Source organism: Phyllostomus discolor, chromosome 11 (genome assembly GCF_004126475.2).
Source record: "Phyllostomus discolor isolate MPI-MPIP mPhyDis1 chromosome 11, mPhyDis1.pri.v3, whole genome shotgun sequence".
Lineage (NCBI taxonomy): Eukaryota > Metazoa > Chordata > Mammalia > Chiroptera > Phyllostomidae > Phyllostomus > Phyllostomus discolor.
In genome coordinates this window covers 46,316,540-46,326,542 of record NC_040913.2, presented here as the reverse complement: position 1 = coordinate 46,326,542, position 10,003 = coordinate 46,316,540, and positions in this window count along the sequence as shown.

Here is a 10,003-nt window from a genome sequence, read left to right as displayed (position 1 = left end):
CCAGCCTGCACTATTGAACATTACGTCTTTTGACTATATGATTGATTCAGGGGTGAACAAGTGGGCAGTTCTATTTTTATTGGGTTGCTAAGCTGGTAAGATGTCACTTTGGAGGTGCTGTTATCCACATTTGTCACTATTTGGAAAGCCCACTTAATGGTTAGGTCCAAACAAAGAAAAGCAGACTGACGGACAGAGACAATGCTAATGACATATTTTGGGCATCCAGAGCCAGTTGTACCTAAAGCCCAGGCTACCTTGTGGACCTTTCATTACATGAGTGAATAAATTATCTTTTTTTTTTTTTTTTTGCTTAAATATGTTTGAATTAGGTTTCTATCACTTGCTTCCAAAGGTGCTGATAAGTATAGACATTTTTTTTTACTTAAACATATTTATTTATTTTTCAATTACATTCCATATTACTTTATATCAGTTTTAGGTGTACAGCATAATGGTTAGACAATTATACAATTTATAAAGTGATCCTCTCAATAATTCAAGTACCCATCTGGTACCATACATAGTTATAATATTATTGACTATGTCATCTATGCTGTACTTTACATCCCCATGACTATTTTGTGACTACCAATTTGTACTTCTTAATCCCTTCACCTTTTTTTACTCAGCCCGTCAACTCTCTCCCACCTGGCAATCATCTGTTTATTTTCTGCATCTATGAGCCTGTTTCTGTTTTGTTTGATTGCTTTGTTCTTTGGATTCAACATATAAGTGAAATCATATGGTATTTGTGTTTTTCTGTCTGACGTATTTCACTTAGCATAATACCCTCTAGGTCCACCCATGCTGTTACAAATGGTAAGATTTCATTCTGTTTCATGGCCAAGTAATATTCCATTGTATGCATGTACCACAGCTTCTTTATCCACTTATCTATTAATCAACACTTGGTAAATAACATGGCAATGAATGTAAGGGTGCATATATCTTTTCAAATTAGTATTTTGGGTTTCTTCAGATATATACCCAGAAGTGGAATTGCTGGGTCAGGAATTTTCTGAGGTCATAAAAAATGAATTTGTCTGTCTACAGAAGTTGTCTGAGTGGTGCTATTATCCAGGGTTCCACAATAATGACAACCATCATTTATTGATGCATTTTATGCTAATTGTGTAAATGTGTCATCTCATGTAAACCTCATAACACTCTATCGGGTATTATTGCCCCCATTTTAAGACAGATTATGCCTGAAACAGGTTAGAAACTTCCTCAAGTTGCTACAGCTGGTAGCAGGGCCAAGATTTGATTCCAGGCTGCCATTTCAAAGTTTATACTTGCTAGTCAGGGCTCTTAGTTGCAAACAAAATAATACATATGGCTAGTTTAAGCAGACCCAGAAGCTGTATAATCAGGGATCTGTCCCCCTACACTGTGACGCTCCTTTAGTAAAGCACTAATGTCACCATCACTCACTCCATGCCCCATCAGGGGTCTCCAATGTGGTGGTTCACACCAGTGGTGTTTAGGACTGGGCACCAGAAGTGCTACCTCTGCTGCTGTTAAAGATCTGATCACCTCCACTACTGCACCCAGCAGAGGATTCTCAGAATGTCTGTTTCTTCACTTTTTTCCTTTGGAGTTCAATCCCATGTGGGTGAATCTGATTGGCAGATTCCAGGCCATGTACTTGTGTTCTAGTAGCAAGGGGTGGCTGAGAAATGACTTTGCCATCTGTCTTTTAAATCAAGAGGCTCAGTGGCCACAACCTGACATGATAATAATCTGACTTTTTTTATTCTAAAAATCTTAATGTGCCATGTTTAAACCAAACCAAGTTTGGCTGTCACACTTTGGAGTACATTAGAATTACCTGGGGAATTTGACAAGAATAGATAGATACCTGGGTCCAACTTACACCTAAGATAGAATGAAAATCTCTGATAATAAGGCCAGGACTACTATATATTTAATAAGCTCATAGGGGATTCTGGTGAACACCAAAGCTTGAAAAACAATGACTTAGAGGTTTTTGTTGACTAAATTGGTCCAACTATTGTGCCTTATTCCTCAAAACTTAGGTTTTACTCAGGTCTGGTAAATGCCGAACTAAAGATGCAGTCCTTCTGGGTTTTGATATGCTCTCATTGTAAGGAATATATGATTTTTTAAAAAGCTCTTTATGATTAGTTGGTAAAAAGAAATCTCTGAATCCATGTTTTCATTTGTTTTTATAATTCCTTTTTTTTAAATCCTCACCCAAGGATATGTTTATTGATTCTAGAAGGAGAGGGAGGGAGAGAGAGAAAGGGCAAGAGAGAGGGAGAGAAGCTTCAATCAGAGAGAAGCATTGATCAGCTGCCCCTCTCATGTGCCTGAATCAGGATCTGAACCCACAACCCAGGAATGTGCCCTGACCAGGGATCAAACTCTTATCACCCTGGTGAATGGGATGTTGCTCCAACCAACTAAGCCACCTGGCCAGGGATCATGTTATTTTCTTAGAGGCATCACAGTATAATGACTCAACTAACATCTTATAAATTGACAGGTGAATTCTAATCTTGTCTTTACTGATAAACTGATTTGACTGGTATACATTTTTAAATCTAAAAATCTTGGTTTTCTTTTTTTTTAATTTTCTTTTAATCATTGTTCAATTACAGTTTTATCCTTTTTACTCCCAGTCCAGCCCCCCTCCCACCCCTCCCCACTTCCCTCCCATTACCACCCTCCCCTTAGTTTATGACCATGTGTCCTTTAAGTTTGTTCCCGTGAACCCTTCCCACTGTCCTCTGAAATTCCCTCTGCTCTCTTCTGTGGGCACTGTCAGCCTGGCCTCTATTTCAGTGTCTTTGGTTATATTTTGCTTGTTTCTTTATTTTGTTGTTTAGGATCCTGTTAAAGGTGAGATCATACGGTATTTGTCTTTCACTGCCTGGCTTGTTTCGCTTAGCATAATGTTTTCCAGCTCCATGCACGCTGTTGCAAAGGGTAGGAGCTCCTTTCTTTCTGCTGCATAGAATTCCATTGTGTAAATGTACCCTAGTTTTATGATCCATTCATTCACTGATGGGCATCTTGGTTGCTTCCAGCACCTTGCTATTGTAAATTGTGCTGCTATGAACATTGCGTAGGTTCTTTTGAACTGGTGTTTTAGTATTCTTAGGATAGAGTCCCAGCAGTGGAATTGCAGGGTCAAAAGGCAGATCCATTTTCAGTTTTCTGAGGAAGTTCCATACTGCTTTCCATAGTGGTTGTACCAGTCTGCAGTCCCACCAACAGTGCACTGGGGATCCCTTTTCTCCACAGCCTCTCCAACACTTGTTGTTTGTTGCTTTGTTTATGATGGCCATTCTGTCTGGTGTGAAGTGGTATCTCATTGTGGTTTTAATTTGCATCTCTCTGATAGCTAGCAATATTGAACATTGTTTCATGTGTCTTTGGATTTTCTGTATGTCCTCCTTGGAGAACTGTCTGTTCAAGTCCTTTGCCCACTTTTTAATTGGATTCCTTGTCTTCTTAGAGTACAGTCTTGTAAGTTCTTTATATATTTTGGAGATTAAACCCTTGTCTGAGGTGTCATTGGCAAATAGGTTTTCCCATACAGTTGGTTCTCTTTTAATTTTGATACTGTTTTCTTTAGCTGTGCAGAAGCTTTTAATTTTGATGAGGTCCCATTTATTTATTCTTTCCTTTATGTCCCTTGCTCTAGGGGACAAGTCAGTAAAAAAGTTTCTGGGTGAAATATCTGAGATTTTCCTACCTATGTTCTCCTCTAGAACTTTAATGGTGTCACGTTTTATATTTAAGTCTTTTATCCACCTTGAATTTATTTTTGTATATGGTGTAAGTTGGTGCTCAAGTTTCATTTTTTTGCACGTGGCTGTCCAGTTCTCCCAACACCATTTGTTGAAGAGGCTATTTTTACTCCATTTTATGTTGCTGCCTCCTTTGTCAAATATTAATTGACCATAGAGACTTGGGCTTATTTCTGGGCTCTCTGTTCTGCTCCATTGGTCTATGTGCCTGTTTTTATGCCAGTACCAGGCTGTTTTGATTACAGTGGCCTTGTAGTATAGTTTAGTGTCGGGTATTGTGATCCATCCTACTTTACTCTTCTTTCTCAAAATTGCAGCAGCTATTCGGAGTCGTTTATAATTCCATATAAATTTTTGAAGTGTTTGTTCTATGTCTGTGAAATATGCCATTGGTACTTTAATGGGAATTGCATTGAATGTGTAAATTGCTTTGGGTAGTATGGACATTTTGATGATATTAATTCTTCCAATCCATGAACAAAGTATATGTTTCCATTTGTTTGTGTCTTCCTTGATTTCTTTCTTCAGTGTTATATAGTTTTCTGAATACAGGTCTTTTACCTCTTTGGTTAGGTTTATTCCTAGATATTTTATTTTTCTTTTTGCTATTTCAAATGGGATTTTTTCCTTGATCTCTGCTTCTGCTGTTTCATTGTTGGTGTACAGAAATGCCTTTGATTTCTGGATATTGACTTTGTATCTCGCTGTTTTGCCAAATTCATTTATTAGGTTAAGCAGTTTTTTGGTAGAGTCTATAGGATTTTCTATGTATACTATCATGTCATCTGCAAACAGTGACAGTTTTGTTTCCTCCTTTCTGATTTGGATGCCTTTTATTTCTTTTTCTTGTCTGATCGCTGTGGCTAAAACTTCCAGTACTATATTGAATAGAAGTGGTGAAAGTGGACATCCTTGTCTTGTTCCTGATCTTAGTGGAAAAGATTTTAATTTTTGCCCATTGAGTATGATGTTGGCTGTAGGTCTCTCATATATGGCCTTTATTATGTTGAGGAATGCTCCCTCTATTCCCACTTTGCTGAGTGTTTTTATCACGAATGGGTGCTGTACCTTATCAAATGCTTTTTCTGCATCTATTGATATGATCATGTGGTTTTTGTCTTTGCTTTTGTTTATGTGATGTATTACATTTACTGACTTGCGAATATTGAACCATCCTTGCATCCCTGGAATGAATCCCACTTGGTCATGGTGTATGATCTTTTTAATGTATTGTTGGATGCGGTTTGCCAGTATTTTGTTGAGGATTTTAGCGTCAATGTCCATCAGTGATATTGGCCTGAAGTTTTCTTTCTTTGTTGTGTCTTTATGTGGTTTTGGAATTAGGATGTTGGCCTCATAAAAAAGAGTTTGGGAGACTCCCATCTTTTTGGGTTTTTTGGAATAGTCTGTGAAGGATAGGGGTTAGCTCTTCCTTAAATGCTTTGTAGAATTCTCCTGTGAAACCATCTGGTCCAGGGCTTTTGTGTGTTGGGAGTTTTTTGATTACTGCTTCAATTTCTTTTGTTGTTATTGGTCTGTTCAGGCTTTCTGCTTCTTTTTCATTGAGTTTTGGAAGATTATGTTTTTCTAGAAAGTTGTCCATTTCACCTAGGTTTTCAAATTTCTTGGCATACAGTTCTTTGTAGTAATTTCTTACAGTCCTTTGTATTTCTGTGGTATCTGTTGTAATCTCTCCTCTTTCGTTTCTGATTGTGTTTATTTGGGTCTTCTCTCTTTTTTTCTTGATGAGTCTGCTTAAAGGCCTGTTGATTTTGTTTATGTTTTCAAAGAACCAGCTCTTGGATTCATTGATCCTTAGAATTGTGCTTTTAGTCTCTATGTCATTTAATTCTGCTGTGATCTTGGTTATTTCCTTCCTTCTGCTTGCTCTGGGCTGCCTTTGTTGTTGTTCCTCGCGTTCTTGTAGCTGTAGGGTTAGGTTGTTTGTTTGGAATGTTTCTAACCTTTTTAGGTGGGCCTGTATCACTATGAACTTCCCTCTCAGGACTGCCTTGGCTGTGTCCCACAACCTCTGGGTTGTTGTGAGTTCATTTTCATTTGTTTTCAGAAACCTTTTGATTTCTTCCCTAATATCATTCTTGACCCATTCCTTGTTTAATAGCATGCTATTTAATCTCCATGATTTTGAGTGTTTTGCGTTTTTTTCCTTGGGGTTGGTTTCTAGCTTCAGTCCTTTGTGGTCTGACAAAATTCTTGGTATGATTTCAATTTTCTTGAAATTCTTGAGGCTTGTTTTGTGTCCTATCATGTGGTCTGTCTTTGAGAATGTTCCATGTACATTTGAAAAGAATGTATATTTAGCTTCTTTTGGATGGAGGGCTTTGTATACATCAGTGAAGTCCATTTCATTAAGGCTGTTGTTCAATGCCACAATATCTTTGTTGATATTTTGTTTAGAAGATCTGTCCATTTTTGATAGTGGGGTGTTAAAATCTCCCAATTTAATTGTGTTGCTGTCCATATTGTTCTTGAAGTCCTCTAAGATTTTCTTTATGTATTTGGGTGCTCCTATGTTGGGTGCATAGATATTCACAATATTTATGTCTCCTTGATGGATTCTTCCCTTGAGTATTATGAAGTGACCTTCTGGGTCTCTCTTTATGGACCTTTTTTGGAAGTCTATTTTGTCTGATATGAGTATTGCTACCCTGGCTTTTTTTTCCTGTCCATTTGCTTGGAAGATTTGTTTCCAGCCCTTCACTTTCAGCCTGTGTAGGTCTTTTATCCTGAGGTGGGTCTCTTGTAGACAGCAGATATGTGGGTCATTTTTTCTTATCCATTCAGCTATTCTATGTCTTTTGATTGGCGCATTTAATCCATTGATGTTTAAGGTTATTATTGATAGGTACTTATTCATTGTCTTTTATGTACGTGTGTTCCTCTCTCTCTCTCTCTCTCTCTCTTTTCCCTCCCTTCCTTAAAGCGGTCCTTTTAGAATCTCTTGCAGAGCTGGTTTGGTCAAGGTGTATTCTTTTAGAATTTTTGTCTGGGAAGCTTCTTATTTGGCCTTCTATCTTGATCGAGAGCCTTGCTGGATATAGTAGCCTTGGTTGCAGACCTCTGGTTCTCATTACCTGGAGTATTTCTTGCCATTCTCTTCTGGCTTGAAGTGTTTCCATTGAGAGGTCAGCTGTTAGCCTTACTGGGGCTCCCTTGTATGTTACTTCCTTTTTCTCCCTTGCTGCCTTTAAGATTCTCTCTTTGTCTTGAAATTTTGCCATTTTAATTATGATGTGTCTTGAGGTGGGCCTCTTTGGGTTCCTCTTGATTGGGACTCTCTGTGTTTCCTGGATTTGTGTGACTTTTTCTCTCATCAAATTAGGGAAGTTCTCCTTCATTATTTTTTCAACTAGGTTTCGATCCCTTGCTCTTCTTCTTCTCCTTCTGGTATCCCTATTATACGGATATTTTTACGTTTCATATTGTCTTGCATTTCTCTTAATCCCTCTTCATTCTTTCTGAGCCTCTTTTCCTTTTCTTGCTCTTTCTGGATGTTGTTTTCTACTTTGTCCTCCAGCTCGCTAATCCGATCTTCTGCTTCATCGATCCTGCTTTTCATCCCTTCTACTGTGTTCTTCACTTCAGAAATTGTATTCTTCATTTCCTCTTGACCTTTGTTGAGAGTTTCTATTTCCTTTTTCATGTTTACATAGTTTGCAGTGAGGTTGATGTAGTTTCCCTCTAATTTATGATAGCTCAATGTGATTTCATTGAACTTCCTGGTAATCATTGTTTTGAACTATCTGGTAGTTGAGTTGCCTCTATTTCATTTAGCATTTTTCCTGAGGCTTCCTCGTTTCCCTTCAATTGGGGGTTGTTTCTTTGTTTTCTCATTGTTCGTGGGTTTCTTCTTTTTTCTTCTTGTTTCTTAAATTGATCTGTTCTGATTCCCTGTAATTATGGTGTGAACTTCTGTGGTAGAATATTTGTGAGATTCAGTGGTGCAGTCTCCTTCATGTATCCTGATGTTGACAGCTTCGCCCTACTCTTTTTTGTGATCAGTTGGAGGAGTAAGGCAAAATGGTTTAAGACAGCAATGCAATCTACTATGAGATTTACATTAGCAGCCAGTAGAGAAGAGATGGGTTATCCTTTGGCTCCTTATAGTGTTAACCATGATCCTCCACTCCACTATCCATGTTTTAGAAAGGGTAGAAAGAGGGTAAGACTCTTATTGGGGACAAGAGGATTGTTAGTTGTATCTAGAAAGCTGTGAGGCTGTGGGAGGTCAGATTCTAATGTAGGGTTGGATTAAAGATTAGTATATAGGAGTAGTGTGTAAAAGAATAGAGACAACCCCCACAATAGTATAGTTCAGAAAATTGCAAGGTGGGCTGAGATCAGGTAGGGGTATTGAGTAGTATTTACAATTGTATGAACTAGGTCTTATTAACAGTAATAGTAAAGTGACAGTCTTGTGGCAGAATTGATGATAACAAGAATAAAGAGTATAGAACCTTGAGAGGTGTATTAATGGAACACATATGAAGGACAGTAACTTATCAATACCTTGTGACTGAGATACCAGGGGGAACTTATCAAATGACAGTATAACCAGCCAAGAAAAGAAGATTTTACAGAAAGAAAAAGAATACCAAAATACTACTAAAATAAAAAATGTCAGAAAAGTGAGAAAAAGATAATACAAATTTACAGTAACTTGCAAGATTAAAAAAAAAAGGAAAGAAAAGCAGAAGATGTAGTGCAGGAGAGATAAATTTGGAGTGGAAAGAATAATATTAGGATGAATGGAAGAGAAACATAAGGGATTGCGAGGTATAAAAATAATAAGAATTGAAAAATAAAATGTCACATAAAACACAAGATAAAATCAATCGACCAATAACAGCCACAAAAACAAAACAAAACCAAACAAAACGAAACAAAATAAGAATAACCTCTTGTTGTTTTTTAACTGGCCAGACCAGTTTTTCTGATCTTGCTGACTTCAGTTGGCTGAGGGACCTTTGAAATGCTTCTCTCTCTTCCCATTCAGATCTCAGCAAGACTGTCAGGTACCCTGGGCGCTCCCAAGCATACTTGCTTTCTAGAGCTCACTGCCGCGTTCTTCCGGACTCCGGGGTCCTGCAGGGTTCCAGCAGGGTTCCAGCTCTATGATCTCAGAAGGCACCCACGACATTTTGGGATTCACTGCTCCCTCCCTGGGAATCGTAAAAGTGTGCGCCCCTCCACCCAACTTTTGAGATTCGGGCTCTAGGATCGCCCTAAGCGCCACGCCGCAACTCTTCCAAGTTCACAGTGAGCGTGAGACAGGCTCCCCGATGGGGCGCTAGCGGAGTCCTTCCCAGCTCTTTGTTTTCCACCGATCCACACCCCAACCGGGCCAGCGGTGTTGGCGCCTTTCCCAACCAGGGGCAGTTGTGTTGGCTGGGGGCCCTCACTTCTCCCAGGTCTCTGGGTGGGGTGTTCATAGTCCCTGGGTGATTTTTTCCCAGACCAACTGGCCAGTCTGTTCCTTCAAGCAACACGTTCTCCCCTGGAGTTGCTCAACCTCCGTATTCGGTGGAGGGAGCAGCGACTCCCCTCTCCCGGGAGCCCTGAGGCAGACCCTGGAGCACCGGGCAGGCCTGGGGTCTGCACACCCCCAGACCCCGCACTGATGCCCGGATCCCTTTTGTCCCACAGCAGTCTCCCTACCATCTGGTTTTCCAGTGATCGCAATAATCCCCGATGTCCTGCTTTCAAAAGTGATTCGGTAACCCAGTCCACTTGCTCTGTCTCTCCACCGATCTGTGAGTTTCCCTCCTCTTCACAGAAACTGAGAAAAACGCTGCCTAGATCAAAGCCGCCATCTTCCTTCTCCAAAAATCTTGGTTTTCAAATATGACCATTTTATTAATGGTCATATTAACAGCCATTTTATTAACTGGCCTAAAAGGCCATTTGGAAAAAAAAGACCTATTTAAAAAACCATACAATATATAGTTAAAATGAAGACTGAAGAATGGTCACAATTTTTAGATTTATTTTCTGGCCAATATCAAATTAATTATGCCTGTGCCTGTTGTTAAAAAGTAGCAACCTTAGGTTAATTAATTGCTTTCTTTAAGTGTATAGTGTGAATAAAGTATAGTATTATGCATTCCTAGTTGAGCTGAGCAAATTTGTTGCTTTCAGCCATTACCTCAAATGATAAAAAAACATCAAAAGTTATATACATAGGCCCTGGCTGGCATAGC